This window comes from Rutidosis leptorrhynchoides, chromosome 8, assembly GCF_046630445.1.
Source record: "Rutidosis leptorrhynchoides isolate AG116_Rl617_1_P2 chromosome 8, CSIRO_AGI_Rlap_v1, whole genome shotgun sequence".
Taxonomy (NCBI): domain Eukaryota; kingdom Viridiplantae; phylum Streptophyta; class Magnoliopsida; order Asterales; family Asteraceae; genus Rutidosis; species Rutidosis leptorrhynchoides.
In genome coordinates, this window is record NC_092340.1 from 249,187,875 (window position 1) to 249,211,732 (window position 23,858).

The following is a 23,858-nucleotide window of genomic DNA, read 5'->3' on the forward strand; positions in this document are numbered from 1 at the left end:
TAGTATATCTAGGCATTCCTGAAATCACATCAATGAAAGGAAGATTTACATTTATCTGTTTAAACATAACCAAGAATTTGGATTGCTCGGCTTCAAGTTTCTCTTTCTTCATTTTACTCGGGTAAGGAAGTGGTGGTTGGTAAGGTTTAACATAAGGTTTATCCTTAATTGTGTTATCTTCATTAACCTTCTCAACTACCGGTTCTTTTTCCTTATCTTGATCAGGTTGTGGTTCTTGTGGAGTAGGAATAGCTTCATCAGAAGTTACAGGTATTTCAGGTGGTTTAAGTGTTGTACCACTTCTTGTGGTAATAGCTTTAGCTGTTTCATTTCGGGGGTTAGCATTTGTATCACTAGGTAGACTTCTCGGTTTTCTTTCACCTATTAACCTTGCTAGGTTACTTACTTCTTGTTCCAGATTTTGAATAGAAGCTTGTTGATTTCTAAATGCTTGAGCATTTTGTTCATTAGTTTGTTTCTGAGATGTGAAAAACTGCATTTGAGTTTCAACTAGCTTCGTCATCATATCTTCTAAATTTGGCTTTTTATCATCGGTTTGTTGTGGTGGTTTGTTTTGAAAATTAGGTCTTTGCTGATTGTAATTATTATTGGATACTTGTTGATTGCTAGGACCTTGTTGGTTGTTGTATGGAATATTTCGGTTATAATTCTGGTTTTGATTGTAAATAGGTCTTGGCGGTTGATAATTATTCTGATAATTATTTCCAGGCCTTTGGTTTATGTATGAAATATTCTCTCTTTGTTCCATTGTTAATTCAATACTGAGACAATCTTTTGTCAAATGTGGTCCTCCACACTCCTCACAACTAATTCGTATTGAGTGTATATCCTTAGTCATCTTTTCCATTCGTCTCTCGACAGCATCTATCTTTGCAGAAATGGAATCTAAGTCATGGCTAGAATCGGCTCTAGTTGCTTTAGATGATCTAACGATATCTTTTTCTTGGTGCCACTCATGTGAGTGGGAAGCAGTGTTATCAATAATTTTATAAGCATCAGTTTCGGTTTTCTTCATAATGGAACCACCAGCTGCTATATCTATGTCTTTCCTTGTAGTGATGTCGCATCCTTGGTAGAATATTTGTACTATTTGGCAGGTGTCTAAACCATGTTGCGGACATCCTCTTAACAACTTTCCAAATCTAGTCCACGCCTCATATAGAGTTTCATTCGGCTTCTGTGTGAATGTAACAATTTCTCCTTGAAGTCTTACGGCTTTAGATGCAGGAAAGAATTGTTTAAGAAATTTTTCAACTAAAACATCCCATGTATCGATTGCCCCTTCAGGTAACGATTCCAACCAATCTTTGGCTTCTCCCTTTAAAGTCCATGGAAATAACATGAGATATATCTGTTCATCCTCCACTTCTCGGATTTTAAATAGTGTGCAGATCCTATTAAAGGTACGTAGATGTTCATTTGGATCTTCCTTCGGCGCACCACTAAATTGGCATTGATTAGTCACCATGTGTAGAATTTGTCCTTTGATTTCATAATCTGGCGCATTAATGTATGGATGAGTAATTGCGTGACCTTGGCCAGTGCGTTTAGCTCTCATTCGGTCTTCCATACTTAAAGATTCTGTTACTTCCATAATTGAATTTGTTGAATCGGAATCACTAGAGGATTTTGATTTAATGGTTCGTTCCTCAACAATCTCTGTTTGAATGATTGGTGGTTCTGGAGGAAAATTTAATGGTTCAGGATCTATGAATCATCCCTGAATATTCTCCGGATTCTCAATTGTGAGGTCGGGTTCAAAAAATGGATTATCGGAAATTTGAACTAGAGTACTTGGTCGACTGGATGACGATTCTAAAGAAAAATCAACGGCGGTAATATTTGCTAAATGTCTTGATCTAGTTACAGGTGGTGAACGTACAAAAGGTGGTGAACGTCTTGCTCGGTGCATTCACTGAATATCCTATTAGTTTTTAAAAGGAAAGAAAAATTATATAAGTTATCCAATCAATAGACTTTTCTGATTTTGCCCACGTTTCGAATAGCCAAAAGATGCAGCAGAGGGGCATGATTCGTTTGGTCTCAATATAATTGAGGACTGTTTGGCTCCAATAACCCGGTCCACGTACAAATCCAACTATTACTACGAACCAGTAAATTTTGATGTCTATTAATTTAACCACTTAAAAAAATTTTTCGTAATTTTAAGAAATTTAGATAAGAAGTAGATTAAAAAACTATGTCCTAAAAACTAGGATAGCGAGAAATAAGAAAGAAAAAGAGTGCGTCAAAAAAGGTCGAAAAAGAAAAATGGTTGAAAAATAAAAGGTGACGGAAAAATAAAAGAAACTTATAAAACTTAAAAACACTTGACTAACCTAACCTTATTACTACAACTAACTTAAAATTATAATCGCAAATTGAAATTACTAATTGGAATGATAATTGATACATAGGTAAAAGGCGTCTACAAATATTAAAGCTTACAAGTAAACTATATCCCAAATGACAATAACTTAAAAAGAAACTAAAACTTAAAAAGGCGTCGCAAAATTCTAAAGTACCTAAATCTTAGTCTAAAGAAAAAGCACTTAAGGGATTTTACGGCAAGGCCTAAAAATCTAGAAGTAAAAATAACTATGGCAAAAACTATGAGTTAAAAATAAATACGAGCGAAAAATACAAAAATTACGCTAAAACTATTAAAAAAGACAAAATATAAAAATATACAAAAAGTTGTAAAAAGTACAATTTTTATAAAAATATTATTTTTATATTATTTATTTTATAAAACTATTAAATTTATAATTTATTTAAACTAATTTAACTAAATAATACAAATAATAAATAAACTAAAGTAGATAATATAATATATAACCCTAATTAGGGTTTAAATATAATAATAATAATTATAATCCGTAATTAATGCAGTACGATGTCAAACTGTGGCGTGTCAGACGGGCTCATGCGATCGCATGAGTCCTAAGTTACCCAGCCATGCGATCGCATGGGCTAGGGTTTCGGGCCAGTTACTGGGCTGCTACAGTACTGGACTCGAGTGTTTTTTTTTTTTTTCTAATTTGTGTTTTATTTTTCTGTTTTATATATTTATATAATATATTTATATAAATTAAATAAAACTTATATTTTTATAAAATAAAGATAAAGAAACTTTTATAGAACTTAAATATTTAACAAACTCTTAAAAATATTTATATTTTTCTTTTTCTTTTTATATTTTAGAATATTTAAAACGTATTTTTACAAGAGCGTATTTTTTTTTTTATAAAAGTAAACTTTAAAAATAAAAATCTGTTTTTTTTATATAGCGTTGCGCTTCCGGCTTTTAAGCTAGATTTGTCCCCGGCAGCGGCGCCAAAAATACTTGATGGTTAAAGCTAAGGGGTATAAAATACTATTAAATTTTACAAGAAAATACTATTAAATACGATACAATTTTACACAAGATATTTATTTATTTAGAGAATGGATATACTTAAACCTTGCTACAACACTTATAGGCAGTGTACCTAATCGTACAGTAGTGTAGTTTTTAGTAAGTCTGGTTCGTTCCACAGGGAAAATCTTTAAACAAAGCTTAACGCTATATTAGTTTACTTTTATAAACATACAAATATATATATAAATAATATTATTATTATAAAGGGGGGTTTTTACCGTTTAATGACCGGTTTGTCAATTTTAAAACTTTAGTCGCAGTTAAAACCAAATGTAAAATAATAAATAAATATAAGACTTAATTTAATGCGTAAAGTGAATAACGATAATGAAATTGCGAATAATAAAAGTGCGATAAAATAAACTTGCGATAATTAAAAAGTACGATAATTAAAAGTGCAATTAAATACAATAACAATAAAAATGCGATAATTAGAAGTGCAATTAAATATAAAATAAAGGAAATTAAATATGAAATAAAAGAATTATGCTTATTTAAACTTTCGTAACCATGATGTTTGACGTGTTGATTTTACTTTTATGCCCATGGGTTTATTGTCCTTTGTCCTGGATTATTTAATATGTCCGTCTGGTTTTTGTCCATAACAGTCCATCAGTCATAAATATAAAGTGCGAGTGTCCTCGTCAAATTATCCTTATACCCGAAGTTAAATATTCCAACTAATTGGGGACTTAAACTGTAACAAGATTTTAATACTTTGTTTAATAATTACACCAGGATGTCGACTGAGTGTAACCCAAGGTTTTAATATTTTGTTATCAATTATACCAAGTGTCCTTGTACATAATTTCACCCCTGTTTTAATTATTCTAGTGGCTATTAATCCATTCCCGTGTCCGGTTAAATGAACGATTATTCGTACATATAAATACCCCGCCCATCGTGTCCGATTGAGTGTATATGGTAATTTATAGGGACGCCCAATTGTAAATCTTTATATTAACATTAACAAACTATCATTTAGTTAAACAAATATAAAGCCCATTAATAGCCTGTAGTCTAATTTCCACAAGTGTCGTTCTTTTGTCCAAACCCCAATTATGGTACAAAGCCCAATTATCCAATTTTAGTAATTAGCCCAACATCATGATTACTTCGGATTAAATAAGCATAATAATAACTTAGCTACGAGACATTAAATTAAAAAGGTTGAACATAACTTACAATGATTAAAAATAGCGTAGCGTTACACGGACAGAATTTCGACTTACACCCTTACAATATTTGCTAACATACCCTTATTATTAGGATTAAAATTAAAATTAAAATTAAAATATAAATTATAAATATAAATATTACGTATATAGATAGAGAGATGGATGGATATATGTTTTTGCATTCACCAAACTGCGAATTTATAGGAGATGTGGCCCGACTTTTCATGCCATGCGATCGCATAGACTTTCTTCTTCCTGGCCATGCGATCGCATGGCCAGCTGGAAGAGCTCACATGTTGCTTGTTTCCTTGTGCCGACGTTTTATAAATATAATATAATATATATATTAATTTTAAGAATTAATTATATATTATATTATATTCATATGCATAGTTGACTTGTAATTTTTAGTCCGTTGCGTCGAGCGTTGAGAGTTGACTCTGGTCCCGGTTCCGGATTTTCGAACGTCCTTGCGTACAATTTAATATCTTGTACTCTGCGTTTTGAATCTTGTACTCTTGTGATTTCGAGACGTTTCTTATCAATAATTGGAACCTCTTTGATTGTATTTTGTACTTTTGAGCTTTTTGGACCTTTGCGTCTTCAATTCGTCGAATCTGTCTTTTGTCTTTACCTTTTATTATTTAAACGAATATCACTTTTAAATAGAACAATTGCAACTAAAAGCTTGTCTTTCTTGAGGAATAATGCTATGAAATATATGTTCGTTTTTAGCATTATCAATATCATGTCCGAAGGAGGATCCCGGAATGATGGGGATATTCTTATATGCATATTGTGAATGTCGGTTACCAGGTGTTCAATCCATATGAATGATATTTTTTGTCTCTATGCATGGGACGTATGTTTATGAGAAATGGAAATATGAAATCTTGTGGTCTATTAAAATTATGAAATGATTATTTATGATAAACTAATGAACTCACCAACCTTTTGGTTGACACTTGAAAGCATGTTTATTCTCAGGTACGAAAGAAATCTTCCGCTGTGCATTTGCACATTTTAGAGATATTACTTGGAGTCATTCATAACATACTTCAAAAGACGTTGCATTCGAGTCATTGAGTTCATCAAGAATATTATCAAGTTATTTATAGTTTAGATATATTATGAAATGGTATGCATGTCTGTCAACTTACGATGAAATGAAAGTTGTCTTTTAAAAATGAATGCAATGTTTGTAAAATGTATCATATAGAGGTCAAGTACCTCGCGATGTAATCAACTGTTGTGAATCGTTTATAATCGATGTGGACTTCGTCCGGATGGATTAGGACGGGTCTTCACAGTTGGTATCAGAGCGATGGTCTTAGCGAACCAGGTCTTGCATTAGTGTGTCTAACTGATAGTCGTTAGGATGCATTAGTGAGTCTGGACTTCGACCGTGTCTGCATGTCAAAAGTTTTGCTTATCATTTTTGTCGGAAATCATCTACTTATCATTCTTAGGAAATTACCTGCTCATTATCCTTAGTCTAGACACATTTTATTGCATTGACTGCATGAATAGTTTATAGACAAAATTCATATTTAGCGTATCTGACAATTCATATCTTAGCTTATCTGTTACTGTAGACCTTGCCTGTAGACCTTGCTTGATATCTCTCGTAAATTTCTCCATAATTTAAGAGATCCTGGTACTATATATATCTATGCATATTATGCATTGAGAATACATCCAACTATCAATTGCTGTCACTAAACTCTTCATATCAAAAATCTTTTCTGTGATCGCGTAAGATGGCCTCTACGAATCGACCACGTTCCTCTGACTCCAAAGACAGCGTGACAGGAGCACACCAACCAATCAACTACCGTGATTACTGGATAAAATGGGGATGGGTTCGCGACATACTCACCCTATGGAGAAAGGAAGAAGGTACTCCATATCATGAACCGAATCTACCACCTAACCTTGGAGTACTCGACCCGCTCACCGACGAACCTGTTCGCAACACCGTTTATACCTTTTTTGCAAGAATTTTTCGTCTTGAGACTACCATTAATGGAACTAGAGAAGATATCCGACCTCTACCTCACACTGATAACCAACCAGGGTTAGTAGAAGAAGTTAGAGAAATCTGAGCTCGAGTATTAACTTTAGAGAGCACGGTATACAATTTGCAAGCACCAGCAGTATCACCAACACCAGTAACATCACCAGCCTCAGCACCAATGGCACCAGTACCACCAACAACCCAAGTTTTAACAATCCATGCCTCAACATCTCATTCTGTACCTCGAGTATAATCATCGTTCTACGAATCGTTATACATCATTTATCTTCGTTCGATATGGCGATTATGTAATCTCTAAGGTTTTAGATATTATATATTCTTGTTCTAACGGTAAAGCAAATGAGTTTAATATCATATTGACTCATTAAATCCATGATTACATCTGAAGAAAATATATATAAATATATATTTTTCATAACGATTGTAATTAAAAATTCTTTTGTACAAACTGTTAATGATGAAAATATTTTAACGGGTAGGTAATACCCGAGGAATATTTAGATTTCACATTAATAAGTTACACTGTACATTCTTCGAATCAGATTCAATAGTCATTTACTATTCTACTTACATCCACCGATATGCAAATCCATTCACCACAGAATAATCATATTCATCCAATTTCATATTGGGATTTTAATTTATCAGAATCCAACAAGTGGCATAATGAAGAAAACATTTGAAAAAATAAAATTTGTTAGAAACAAACAAATTAACTATGAGAAATTATGTTAAGAATCCACGCTAACTGTTCCTAGCTAATTGTTCCTAGCTAACTGATTACATTTTATATTATCGCAATTTAATTATCACAATTTACATTCTCGCAATTTTAATTATCGTCATTTAATTTCTGTTATTTACTTTACGCACTTTATTTATCGTTATTTAATTTCTGTTATTTATTTTACGCACTTTAAATATCGGGACACGTATACAAGGTTTTGACATATCATATCGACGCATTTATATATATTATTTGGAATAACCATAGACACTCAATATGCAGTAATGATCGAGTCCTCTATACAGGGTTGAGGTTGATTCTACAATAATATATATAATTTTAGTTGTGATCGAGTCTGAGACATATACGGGTCACGATACGTATTAATTAATTCGAATATTATATATTAAAGTATATATGAATTATTGGACTGTTAACTGTGGACTATCGACTGTGGACGAATAATATTGGACATTTAAAATGAATTAAAATACTGATTATTACATATGAAACTAAATAATTCTTCAAGTTTGCCACTTGATTTCATCTCAAACCTCATTTGTATCTTGACGATTACGATCCACGTTCAAACCTTTCATGATTCTTGAAAACATCTCAAATGAGAGGATGAACCAACCGCACTTCATCTACGGGAGAAAAGATTGATGCATTTAGTTATACATCTAAAAAACTCTCGGAAACTGAGTAAACGTTTAACACATAGTTGTGTTAATTCCTTTAGTGTTACTATTACCCAAAATAACTTGGTAATTCCTTTCCAAATTAGCCAATTTTGTCACAGCTCCAACAAATCAACTTCGACTTTTCATTCGGATTAGCTTATTATAACCCTGATATGTAAGTTTACCTTTCATCATCGTTACCGAAGAATTCTTTTATATTCCACCATATTATCAGTAGACGTACCAGCAACCTCGTTGCTTTTTGGCTTAAATCTCTCTGATAAATCATTATATTTATTCATTGAAACCCTATCATATACTCATCCGTATTTTGTAACGAGAACTGCCATACCAATTACCGTGAATCAACAATCAGTACTTTGAAAACTCACATCATATCTACATCAACAGTTATATGTATGACATTTATCTCTTAGAATTATGATCTCTCATTCTGAAATTCTGAAAAGCACTCAGCCACAAATCAATACTATGAATGTTGAAAAAGTTGAATGAAGCAGCAGAAACCATAGACAACCGTAAACAACTTTAATCATCGGAAGTTTGATGATAAAGAATAGTATGTTGGAAAAGCTCAGAAAAGTTGGAACTGGAAAACGGATTGAGCTAACCACGAAGGGGACCAAGGACAAATACAAGGACCAAACCCTATATTCAAAGAATCCAGGTAATTCTGAATCCAATGAAATCTTTAGAGATTATCTTGCTCCGAAGTCATGTTAAAATCTTGCAGAAAATCTTTCTCCGTCAACCATCGAACTTAGAAATTCCAAAATATCATCATCAATATCTTCGATATTTCTGAGGATATTTTCAAAAATATTCTAGTCCGAAATTATATACCTCTTCGTGCTTCCTGTGTATCATTATGTTGGAAACATTCAAGAGAAAATTTAGTACCAAAAATCAGATTATGCGAAACTATGAAGAAAGCCGTGGACAAATCACAAAGAATAAGTTTGACTTCAAAGAACCTAAATGATTCAATGTCTGCTGAAGTCTTTAGCGAATATCTTGCTCGTTACTCTAAATCCTTGCAGACAATAGTCTCCATCATTCTCTGATCTTAGATATTCAAAGATATTATCGTATCTTTCATTATAAATATCCTCCATATTTCTGAAGATATTTTTATAATTATTCTTATCTGAAACCAAAAATCTCTTCGTGCTATCAGTGTTACATCATATAGAAACTGTTAGTTTCTATATTCTGTAAACTTTCGAGTCTAAAATATGAATGTTTTTGAAGTAGTGTTGGGAACTGATGCACGAGTTAGTATAATATAATGACACTTGATCAACGTGATTATATTACAGTAAGTCATGCTGAGTTTCTAATGGAACGTGATGATTCACATATCATATCGTCATCACGTGCCATGTTACATAACTCTTTCATTAAAATTAACTTCTGAACATATCAAGAAAATATATTCTTGATAGTTCTATTCTCAGTGATTCTGGTAATTTGACAAATCAAATCGTGCTATTACGTTTTTTCTTGTTTAGAACATTAAGTTCATTCGGAACGCCATACCTACAAATTCTGGACCAATACTTGCGAAAAGAAAACAAAAGCATGAAGCTCCGAAATAGAAAGGGGGTATAAATCGCAGCAAATAAGAGAGAGAGCATTAACTGTGAATGACAATGATTATAGGAGACAGAAGCAGGAACACCGAAATATAAGAGAAAATATAAAGCCCAATAACAACACGGAGATTACAAACCATGGATATTAATACGAATAGCAATATAAAGACACGGTATAATTAAGAATAGTATCACCCCAAGGTAATAGTAGAAGTAAACAGATTCTTCTGGTGGAAGATTGAAAAGAAGGATGACAGAAATGATAATTAGAAAAATATCAAGGATTAGAATTGGATTAAGCATTTTCACAATCTTTTGGATGTATAAACTAAGAAAGAAAGTATAGGAATGGTGAGAATAATGGAACGGAAGAGTTTAATTTATAATGGAAATATCAGACAGAGTAATCGAGGCAGATCACCGTATTTAATTATAGAGATCTTAATTTCCTTACTCGCCGAAGAATCAAATCTTTTAGATTTCGAAGATTTTCTTTAAATTCCTTGAATTCCGGAATTCAACCCTGACTCTGTCAAAAGTTAAGATGAATCTTTACTTTCCTATTTCACTCTTTGGTGATAGCTTCACTAGTACTCTTCGAAAAATCGGATTATTTTTATCCATATTACTCAATGATGATAAAACTCAATTTATCAACTCATATTCGTCATGAAAACATTTTTATTGTTAGCCATGACCACCTCACTCAAATTTTGGGACGAAATTTCTTTAACGGGTAGGTATTGTGATAACCCGAAAATTTCCGACTAAATTTAAACTTAATCTTTATATGATTTTGACACGATAAGCAAAGTCTGTTAGGTTGAGTCTCAAAGATTTTGAACTATTTTTATGAATGCAATTACCTTTCGACTGTTCTCGACGATTCACGAACAACTAAATGTATATATATATATATATATATATATATATATATATATATATATATATATATACTACTTGTAAATATATAAAATAATATTAAATCTATTTGTTTAAAAATATATAATATATATTTATGTGATAAAACTTGTTATTTAAAACTGATCATATATAGAGAGAGAGTAAATGGAAAATGAATGATTTCGAGCTTAATTAGTAAACGTCAGTAACACTCGGTTGATGTTTTGTTAGTTTTAATATAGATATTGTACATGTTCATGAAGGATGAAAATAAAAGTTGGATTGTAAATTGGTTACGAAGATTTTAGATTTGTCAAAAATATTTTTACCTTTTTAAAATGAAATATTAGTACTCCGTGCATATAAATTGGAACAGAAAATAAATAATTATCGAACCTTTTTGATCAGGTTTCAAACAGTTAATGAGTGAAATAATTAAATATATTTAATCTAAAAGTTTGGGATTTTTAGGAACACTGTTATATTTTAACTGTTTAGCAATGAACCACGATATAACACAATCTGTAGAAACTGTCGGTAGTATAAGTTAAATGAAAAGGCTGCTGCATTATTTCCCTGCACGTTTCTTAAGTTCTATGATTTAATATTATATGTTATATTATTATTATTGTACTATATTCATCCACTTGATTCGGTTTTGTGGAACACAACACGTTAGGCATATATATTTTATATACATATGAATTATAGATTCAAGGAAAAAGCCATATCATCACTCCTCTCTACTCTTATATCCCTATCAACTTCCAAAACGACATAAACTATCACCTTTCTCATTTATTGATCACCATCTTTAAACCTATATCGTGAACACTGTTTTACAATCGAGAACAACCACCACTCGCCACTTTTGAACCACCCCAGCCCATAAGAAAATCCATTTGTTGAGGTTGAACCGAGACCAAGAACCATCTCACTCGTTCACTCTCTCTCTCCTTCTCTTAATCAGTAAAACCATATATGCACATACCAATCTGATTACTTTTGCATACCATCTATTATTGATCGATAATTGCAGCCTGGTTAATTGCTACTACTATGCGGCTGTTACTATTTCCATGTTGTGAAACCCAAACAATCACCACCATGAGCAACCCTTCTACTCGTTACTAGTTCATATCATCACCACACAACCCATCGGTTACCTGCAACTATCTCCCTGTTATTACTCAATTCGAAACCCACCAACCCACCATGAAATCACAACCCACTTCCTCAACACCATCCACCACCTCACCATCAAGAACACCATCATTTTTATCTACTACAACTACCACAGTTTATCTTCTGTTGATCGACATTAACATACTGCTACTACTACATTTTATTGTTCGACCCATAATTGCAACTACTTATATATTTTCCTTGATCAAATCACTACTACTATGTTAGTTATATGTTCCTGCTTGAACCAACAAAACCAAACCACCACCTCTATATATATAAATACATGAGGATTTATATAAACATCCATAATCATCATCTTGCTCAATCTTATTCCTGGGTAATCATCCAATTTCGAACACCTTGTACCTACAAACTACTAATATACACCGGTTATTGCATCCGTTCTATTCTGTTACGGTTCCAATCAAAAAAGACACACAAAACCACCATTTCCACCATCACCGTTTTACTGTTACCACAATCCATAACATATTTTTTTTCTTTTCTTCCGAAGATGGGAGATGATGGATAATGAATTTAGGTGATAAACTATATCCCAAATGTTGAGTAAATAAATCTTTCTGTTGGCCGACACTCATAAAAAGGAGAAACTGATTTGATTATAAAAAGGAAAAAAAAAGAACCGAAACACTTTTCATTTTTTTTTTATTTCTGCGGCTTTGTGATTCAAGATGGACGTGGAAACCTAATACAACTTGGGCTTGCCTTTGTTGTTGGGCCGTAACCTTTGAATCCCTTAAACCTACTGTTGGGCCGAAATTGTTGTTTGGGCCGAAGAGAAGACGCGGGTTAAATAAATTCGGGGATAATATAGTTAAGAAATGAAACAGATGGAGGAATGGTTTAGTGATGTGTTTACTTAGCGGGAGGTCGCGGGTTCGAGTCTTGGCTCTGGCATGTTATTTCTTTTTAAGCTTTTAAGAGGTAGTTTCATTTTCAAAATTTTTATTATTATTATTATTATTATTATTATTATTATTATTATTATTATTATTATTATTATTATTATTATTATTATTATTATTATCATTATTAAGACTAGTATAAATATTAAGCATTAGTTATATTGTTAAATTTGGGTATGAACATAAGAGTTAATATTAAAATCATTATTATTAGATCGTAGTTAATAATATTACTATCATTACTAATAACATTATTCATATAATTATCATCAAAAATTATCATTTTCATTTGTGTTAATAGGACTATGATTTTTTTTTTACCAAAAATTATTATTTTGTGTTCATTAAAACCATTAATATTATTATTATCAGTATTATTAATATTAATATCACCAAAACTAATTACGTTTATGAAAATAAAAGTTTTAAAGATATTATTACGGTTGTAAGTATGTTTTTAATCAAAATAACAAAGTTTATATAAATATTCATATATAACATGTTAGATATTTTTATTAAAATACTAATAAAATATATATCAATATATCTATATAAATATTAATCATTATGAATATATTCACAAATTAAACATACCTAATATATAAAATTAAGGATATAATAAATTTATATATATATATATTGTTCGATTATAAATATGTATATTAATAAACATACCAATGATATAGGTTCGTGAATCCGAGGCCAACCCTGCATTGTTTAGTTGTTTAATGTCGTTATATGTATTTTTACTACAAAATACATTAGGTGAGTTTCATTTGCTCCCTTTTTAAATGCTTTTGCAATATATATTTTTGGGAATGAGGATACATGCGCTGCTTTTATAAATGATTTACGAAATAGACACAAGTGATCGAAACTACATTCTATGGTTGGATTATTAAATCGAATATGCCCCTTTTTAGTCTGGTAATCTAAGAATTAGGGAACAGACACCCTAATTGACGCGAATCCTAAAGATAGATCTATCAGGCCCAATAAGCCCCATCCAAAGTACCGGATGCTTTAGTACTTCGAAATTTATATCATGTCCGAAGGAGGATCCCTGAATGATGGGGATATTCTTGTATGCATATTGTGAATGTCGGTTACCAGGTGTTCAATCCATATGAATGATATTTTTTGTCTCTATGCATGGGACGTATGTTTATGAGAAATGGAAATATGAAATCTTGTGGTCTATTAAAATTATGAAATTATTATTTATGATAAACTAATGAACTCACCAACCTTTTGGTTGACACTTGAAAGCATGTTTATTCTCAGGTACGAAAGAAATCTTCCGCTGTGCATTTGCTCATTTTAGAGATATTACTTGGAGTCATTCATGACATATTTCAAAAGACGTTACATTCGAGTCATTGAGTTCATCAAGAATATTATCAAGTTATTTATATTTTAGATATATTATGAAATGGTATGCATGTCTGTCAACTTACGATGAAATGAAAGTTGTCTTTTAAAAATGAATGCAATGTTTGTAAAATGTATCATATAGAGGTCAAGTACCTCGCGATGTAATCAACTGTTGTGAATCGTTTATAATCGATGTGGACTTCGTCCGGATGGATTAGGACGGGTCTTCACACATGCTTACAACAATCACAACTTCAAAGTAAGTAAAATGAAGAAAATAAACGAGATCTACAAGTATTATGTTCATGCTTGTATCATACTTAGGAAGATTCAAATCAAAGTTTGAATCTTAGGATTTAAGTCTACAAACTTGAAAACAAAGAAGATCATCAAGTTTATGAACTCTAGATCTTGAAAACACTTAATTATAGAACCACAAACTAACAAGTTTTAGGTTCTTGTTCTTGGTTCTTCATCAAACTAGAGATGAAGTAACCAAGATCCATGAAGATTCAAACTAGGAAGTTTGATCTTGAATAACAACCAACAAACAAACAAGTAATTAAACAAGAAATCATGATGATGATACTTACATGTTACGGTTTTTAGAACAAGAAAAGAGGAAGAAAAAGTGTTGTTACCTACTAAGTTTTATAGAGAATAAGAGAGAAAGTTGAAGTGTTGTTTGAATGTGTGTGTAAAAGTGAGGTAAACTATCAAATATGTAACAAGTAAAAATGAAAATTGAACTCCCCATGCTCCCATTTTGGCCGACGGTATTGGTGATAAAAAGAGGGGAGTCAAAACTTGCTTTCTTGTGTGGGATAATGGTGTTAGCTAGAATGAGGTATAAGTTAAAGTGTATGGAGAAATGGTCATGCATGCTTAAGTAATTTCTCTCCTATTTAGCTAAATAAATCCATACTTATCCTTAATGTAATACTAGCATAATACATGGGCGTACAAGTCCATTAAATGTGTAGAGTGGGCTTACTAGTCCATGAAATAAAAGTCCAAGCCCAAGCACAAGTAAGTATGCAATTTAAATAAATAAAGCCCAAGTAATTAACTACTAACCTTAGTTAATTAAAATGATTAATAATAAATAATCATGAATGTAAATAATATTCAAAAATATTATTCGTGAAAAGTACGCACGTCACAAAGACAAGTCGGGCCATGGAGATTCAAATATGATAACAAGTAAATGTATATAAATACATTTATTAAAGCGCAAGTATAAATAATAAATATTAATAATAAACGTTGGAAAAATCAAGGGTCGTTACAAAAAGCATATAGTTCACAATTAAATATGCTAATACAAAATTCACACAACCATGGTTAACCAATCGTACAAGGGAACAGTACTCGCTAAAGACCGTCGGAGTTCATAGCATTCATTAGTGTACATACGCCGCGTAATCACTAATCCCCCGAGGGATGTCTTAAACACCGCGACACTCTCACCCTCATGAAAATGTGGTGTCTTGAACACCGCGACAAATCCACATGTCAATCAAACCAATGAGTGGTGTCTTGAACACCGCGACAATTCCACTCTCATGACAATGTGTTGTCTTAAACACCGCGACTATTCCACATGTCAATCAAATCAATGAGTGGTGTCTTAAACATCGCGACGATTCCACTCGTTACGTAGAATGTGGTGTCTTGAACACCGCGACAATTTTCACATTCCACGCTACACAAATAAAAACATTATATACGTACACGTAAAATTATTCCACTCACCTTACACGTCGGTGATGATTAAACACTTCCGTACGCTTCAAAGTAAAGTACCTAATACATTAAGTACATATATCAATTATTCATTCAAGTTGGTCAACCAACTTATTCGCCATACTAGTGCCATTTGGCCCATGGTGCAAACGTGACCCATTTGCACCACTCATTCTAACACTAGGTCGGGATTATGTCAAACCCTTACCAACAATTCGATTATGGTCTTAATTCACCTTTTAACACAAGGTTATCCCATTTCGCACCCATTAACCCACTTAGGTAATCAAAGACTTATTTGACCCATTTCAAGGTTAACGCACTCATTTGGGTCACTTTCATACCCAAATACACCCATTCACTTTAAACACTAAGTATGCTAGTGATTTACTAACATTTAAGACCTATATACACAATTTAACATTTCAAAATCCTAGGTTAGTCGTCTTTGAGTCCTCATGACCCAAACTTACCCAAAAACCTCCAAAACACTAACAATTGGGTTTTATGTTCAATACTAACCCAAACCCTAACCCTTAAACAATTAAAACAAGGAAATCAAGGTTAAGATTTACCATTACAATCAAAATGTAGCTAGGGACTAGATGAAAAACTTTAGAACTCACACTAAGCCCCGATTCGACCTTCTTCTTCCTTGATTTGAGCTCTTTCACTCTAGATCATTCTATCTCTCTAGAACTTAAGTGGAAATAGAGGAGCTAAAATCTTGAATGGTCCAATAAACTGAGGAGCTAACTTTCCTCGTTTTCGAAACCGAATAACACCTTTCCATGGCAAAACTTTAAGCATCACCATGTCACCTTCTTGGAACTCAATTTGTCGTCTACGCTTATCGGCATAAGATTTTTGTCTATCTTGGGCCTTTTTCAAATGAGTTCGAATCATATCAATCTTGCTATTCGTCTCTAAAACCAAATCGGTACTCCCAATTTCTCTTTGACCCACTTCACCCCAACAAATCGGGGTTCGACTCCTACGCCCATAAAGCATCTCGTAAGGTGGCATCCCAATACTAGTATGATAACTATTATTGTACGAGAATTCCACCAAAGGTAAGTGCTCATCCTAACTACCACCGAAATCAATAATACATGCCCGTAACATATCCTCCAATGTTTGATTCGTACATTCGGTTTGACCGTCCGTTTAAGGATGATACGTCGTGCTCAATTTCAATTGTGTACTCATATCTTCATGAAACTTTTCCCAAAACCGAGATGTGAAACGGCTATCTCGATTCAAAATAATAGATATAGGAACCCCGTGTCTCGATATCACCTCCTTGATAAACAACTTAGACAAAGTCTCCGATTATATCGCTTCCCGAATGGGAAGAAACAAGGCACTTTTCGTCAATCGATCAACTATTACCTAAATCGAGTCAAATTGGGTTCTCGCCGTCTTTGGTAACTTTGTGATGAAATCCATGGTAATGTGATAGGTCAGATCATGTTGAGATTAGAAGAAAAGACAAGTTAGAATGAGATTCGGTAGGTGTGAAGGAGATTCAGTATTAGAGAGAATTAACAAGATTTACATTCCACGGCTTCTAGAACTCAGTTACAATGCAATGGCTATCTAATTAGGACTACTTAGGTTCCTTATATAGCCCTCTTCTAAGGAACTATCATTTAAGCTTATTTCACATTAACACTATACAACTTCGGGGTCCTAACAATCTCCCCCTTAGTGTTAAATGTGAACTTTACAATATAATCCTATTTAGTAATCTTGAGAGGTCCAAACGTTAGTTTCCATCGTGTGCCATCTGGTTTCGAAACTTCTACTTGATTTTCTGAAATCTGCTTAGAAGGTTTCCAGACGCCCCATGCTTTTCTTGGATCTCACTCATGTAATGGATATTCATCCATTTCATTGAAATACCTTCTCTTTCTTTGGCCACGAAGAATCTCAAACTGTCTTGTACGGATCCGGAGCTTCAGACGATCTATGATATGCTTTATAAACTCTCCAAGACCCATTTTCATGTCAATGTCATCAAACTTGCTTTGACGAATTTTAAGATACTTTAGTGCAGCCTTGAGTGTACCATCTGAGTATTTGTTCAACTCATCAGTGCGGATGAACACTTTTTCTTTCTGAGAATTCACAAATACAAACCCTTCGGGTTCGAATTGCATTTGAAACATTCTCATATCCTTTAGTCCCTCTGTGTATTGATTCAGACAGGTTATTCAAATCTTTTTCCTATTAGCTTCGAGACCAATTTGAAAATCTTCACGTCATCTCATCAGTTCGATTGTCTCCATCATGTATCTTTTTACAGCTTCCAAAGCTTGAGCCTTAGCAAAAGGTCGAATGGTGATGATACGGAGGTAGTTGTAGATGTGAATGATATCAAGCATATCTAGATTATGAAAATCTGCTTCTGTGAACTAGTATTCCTTCTCATCTTCTCTAATAACGTGGAACTGACTGATGACGTCTTTTTTCTCGCTTATCTCTACTCCGACTCGAGTAATATTTAACACTTCTGAAATACAATATTTTCTTTGAAGCCACAAGTCATCTTCATCTTTGTTGATGTGTTTCCTCCACATAAACTCATACCAGTTTCTTTCACTTGCTGGAAGCAATCGTGAACCTATATAAGTAAATCTTTTACTCCTTGGTGTTTCGTTAATGCGTAAGATCTTGTAAGCATTCTCCTCGATGAATGTGTTTCGTAAAGTTATGAAATCATGTTCAACTCCCAATAACAATCTTTGTTCCCGATTCTTAAAGAATATACCATGGTTGTATTTGAATCTGGAATTCACTGTTTCACTTGATGTAGATGTACCAGAAGTTGAGCTTTCATTAGCATTTGTTGGATTTGAACTCGATGAAGGTGTAGAATTTGATGAATGGTCAAAGATATCATCATAATTTGGATTAACATAAAGATTGTCTTCATCGTCATCAGAAGAATCCATTTCATCATCACTTTCAGTTACTGGATCAGGATTCCCTTCATCTACAATCTCTACATTTTTCCGGATTGAAGATACAGAAGATAATTTGCTTAGAATGACAAACCCATCATCATCTGTTTCTTCAAGATAAAAATCACTTAAGTTCAAATCCTCATCTACCGGTCCACCATCAGCCTCTGAATGTACAATTTGAATAATAACTTGCTCAGGCTCCTTATCATCAATTTCATCATGAGTAGAAATCATTTCTGATTCCGTCTGACCCTGTTGAGCTTGAGAAGCTGATGAAGACCTCACACCACTTCTCTTAGTTGAAATGTTCACCGTTAGATAATCTCCATCTACTCCTATCTCCCCCTCATGACTATTCTGAGGATCAGAATCATCATGCTCATTATCATGGTGAGGACTTATTGCAGAAGAGCAGGAAGTAAGTGGATATCGTACTCGAGCGTGAAACAATGCTTGAAGCAAAGTGCGTCGAAGAACATCAAGATTAACTCGAGAAAACATACGACTGAAATATTCTTGCTCCAAAGCATCATAGAAATTTGATGAATGCGAGGGTGATGATGGTAAAGTGACAATAGGAACAGCAGTAGCAGCATCAATTGGAGGCGATGTCGGTGGAAGTGTTTGATTTGCTGTGAGGGCAGGTAAGGATATACGTGCGGTATTATACTTATATGTAGGGTTGTACATACTACTAGTCAGATTCGTGATATCCCCTTCTGATGGAGGTTGGGCAACAACCGGAGTTGTCGCCGGCAAAGTTTCTTTCGAAGCATCCGCCTCCATAACTTTAGTCTCATGGGACTCTGACAAAGTAGTAGAACTACCCGTCGGTTTAGATCACGCAAATATTGCTATCTCCAACTCCTGAAATCATTGATATACCATGAGGTGGTACATCTCTTTCAGTTAATGACTCTTCCTCCAGACCCTGAGATTCAGAATCTAGAAGAGAAGTGGTTTGAACCAATGGATCATGTTCATGAACCAAAGGATCAGTTTGCTGGAAGTCTGAAAAATATCCCGAAAGACGCGGCAGATCTCCCTCATTAAGATAAGCCGGACCTCGACACCCTGTTGTATGTTGAGGCACAGGAGAATTTCCAGCCGATACACAGTGTACCTTTTCAAGATTTTTCGGCTCCCCTTCGGCCATTCTGGACTTCAATGATTGAGTTTTCTCAATCGATTGAGTCAACGCAGACTTTACTGCAGAGGAAGACTTTACTTCCTTAGATGCTGAAGCATCTTGCTGTGTAAGATTTATTATTAAGTCATGTTTAGATTGGATGGGCTTAGTGGTCTTTTTACCATCTGTGCGTTTAGCTCTCTTACCTACCGAAGCTTGCGCTTCATTTAGCATAGGGCTTACTGTTATTATTGGATGTGATACTGAGATGGGTGAGGGTGACCTAATTGGCTCTAGGTCTTGATCCGTATCACCAACGGTTGGAGTAACTGTTTGGCGGACGATAGGTGTCGAAGTCCTAGATCTAGTTACTCGTTGGGTTGGCGGAGTCTGAATCATCTCATCAGGTATAAATCGAGTTCTCTTAGGAGAATGTTCAGGAGATAATTCAGTTGCTGAAGAATCAGTGTCACTACTCACTTCGGGTGTTGTTGAAAGGGTTGCTTCAATCCTAGACGATCTAGGTTCCCTGATCCTCACGGGTTGAACTTGGTGTGCTACCCTAGAATGTTTGAGGTTCACCCTAAGTGGAGGATTAGCTGGCCCGAGTAGTTGTACTACAGGTTCCTCTACAACCTCTGGGGCTGGAACCACGGAGGGTTCAACTTGTTCTTGTTGTGCCGGGTTCGGAAGAGGTATTCCTACAGCCTCAAAATAAGAATGCATTCAAACGTCTTGGGGTGCAGCTAGCCCCACAAGCCAATTTGGAATCGGCGCAGTGAATTGATTGTCAGATACCATCGGGGTATTCATCTTCAACTCCCCAAATCTTTTGATCTGTAATCCATGTTTACCTGGGACAAATATATTTGCATTTTTGCAAGTAGTGATAGCGTCATGGATATAGATACAGAAAAACCTTTCACAAGGGATGTATGAACCCCTTGGCTTATCAACTTGAGCCTGAACCAAATCCCATAATAGTTCTGCATAATCAGGAGTCTCTACTCTTATGAAAGAGTAGAACACTTTCAGCATCGGCACAGTCAAGCTGTCGGATCCACTTCTTATCATCAACAAGCATCTGTTGATGATTGAGAAGATCACATACCACCTTGAGTGCAAGTATTTCTTCCGAAACTTAGCCGGTGGAACATTGTTTGCTCCAACATAACCAAGATCAAAGATTGATGACATCATCTGCTGAGTAGCAGGGAAAGCAGGAGCATTCTGTACAAGAGGAAGCCTAAAGATCCTCCTAAAATCAGCCTTAGTGATACTCCTCATCCCTTGAACTCCTCTTAGCTCAAACTCAAATCGAGCTTGTGTACCCTATGGATTTGCAACAGTAGGTTGTGTAGCTTCCACAAACCTAATGATTCTATTGAGTAGCTCCAGATCTGTCACAGGTACACTGACAGTTGAGCTTAGAGCAGGCCACAGTGTATGCCTCTCTAGTATTGCAGTCCAGTAATTGCAAGGAATGTTGGTTTCAGAATTGATGAAGTGATTGTTCGCCATTTATCTGTATAAATAAGAAATAGAAGACCATAAGATATTTAACATAAAGCACATATCTCTATTCTTATTTGCCTTTGAAATCCTTTGTATTTTTCAAATTTTATAATTTTTATGGTTTTTCTAAGTTATAAACATCATTTATTCCAAATATGAACAAGTAATTGACAAACATGACATTCATATGATATTCATTACAGTACAAAATCATCATGCAAAGTCAATTATATAACACAAAGAATCAGAACAACACTTAGTCATATTTAAGCACAAATCAAGCAGATTCGGTAGTCATGAACACTTGAGATTCTGTAACCAAATAAGCTTGAGTTTTCATACCAAAGACTTAAATAAAGCATGTAAGATTTATCAAGTTGAAAATCTCAGATTTTGAAAGTGCCAAATTACAGATTTGGTATAATTCCAAAAACAGATTCGGTATCTTCAAAAATCACATATTATCACCCAAACATGCATATTCAGTCTTATATCATGTAAAAACATAGTCACAATCAATTAACAACTCAAACAAATCAGAAAAACATGTTAATGACTTGAACAAACTCGGTACTGTAGCAAGAACACATTCGGTATGTACAGAATCTATCAAATACTCAATTAAACATATAATCAGACTCGGTCAATTGATAGATCAACTAATTTAACATGGATTTGACAAGATTTCATGTTAATCAACCAAATCAGATGAGTTTAATCAAAGAATTAAGAAATACGACTCAGATTCGGTATAAGCAACATTTTTCAAAATTAAGTGTCACAATCATGTTATTTGCTTGATTTTCTGGTTTATAAATGTTCAATTATCTCAGATCTACAACATGTGATACTTAAATTCAATTAAAACAAGAATATACCAAAGATTTGAAGATACAGAGAGACGAATTCGGTAGATTATGCAGACTCGGTAGGTTTTATCAGATTCGGTATGCAATTAGATAAAAGTAAAAGAAAGTTTAACTTTGACCCTGCTATTTATAGATACCGAATGTTTTAAAGAAATGGGCTTTACCGAATGGGCCTTAAGTACCGGATGCAGTCCATTTTCAAATTTAGACACATGGCACTTCAAACTTTGACAAATCTTTATCAAAAATCATTCAAGATTATCACATTTTTGATGAAAAACATTTCTGAGACAATTGTTGAAAATTTTGAACTTACCGAATCTGTACTGTTGGTTGTCAGATTCGGTATAATGCTAAAATTAGAATTTATTCATTTAAATTCAAATCTTTTTGGATTTTATCTTTTCCAATTTTTATGAATTTTATCAAAACAAGATTTGTACTTAGAAAATTTTGAATTATGTATAAAGTACAAATCTTCAGTGATACCAATTATTAAAATGGGTTGCATACTGAGATGTATACAAGCCTTAGTGAATTATTTCAGATAAAAACAAAGAGTTTATGAAATTCACTTTTGAAAAACAATTTTCTTTTCTTTTTCTCCCTTTTTCTCCCCCTCATGAAGATTGTCGGGATCGAAATCATCATGAGCAGGCATGTGAATTGGTCCAGGTGACTTGCATTGACATAAAGGATATACTATCCTTGCTTGCTCAAGATAAATCATCATAGTCTCGCGAACTTCAATAAGATCATCATAGTTCCTCCAGTTGGTGAAACAACGGTGTAACCACGAACAACATCACTCCCGTCATGTGTCGAGAGAAACCGGAATCGATATACCAAACACAGACGTCGAAACCCTCTAAACGTTAATTTCCTAGAGTTTAGGTACCCAAAGTTTCTTGGGTCCTCTACGGTTAGTACCAACAATAAACTTTGGATCAACAATGAGATAATCACGTAAAGCATCATGCAATTTAGACAATAAAGCATCATTTAAAATCACATTACATGAACCATCATAAGCAATATCAAGTTTTACATCGTTATCAGAAGTCTTAACACACAAATTATTCCAAGTAGATGTTTTGTTCACAGACGAAAATCGAAAAACATGTGATGATTTCCTAGGTCGACTAGCAGATTTCTTTGGTTTGTTTGCTACTTTCTTAGTCGTGGACTTAGGAACCCATACAGACTTGTAATTCAAATTTGGATTATGACCTGTGACACGAAAAACACCTCTGTTAGTTAGACGTCCAAACTTTTCAGTTGACATATGAGATGATTGATTTTGAAAAATTTCTAAATTTAATTTGTAACATCCCGCATTTTTTCGTTAAATTTATTTTTAACACCGTCTTTTTTTTTAGATGATATCTTTTGTTATCTAATTTCGTATCTTTCGTTAACTAACATTCTTAATATTTCCGTTATTTGATTTAACATCTCTCGGTTACTCTAGCATTTTTAAAATATTCGTTTGGTTAATTCACGAACCCGCTTTCAAACACGAGGGACCGAAGTTGCCAAGTGGGCAAACTAGTTG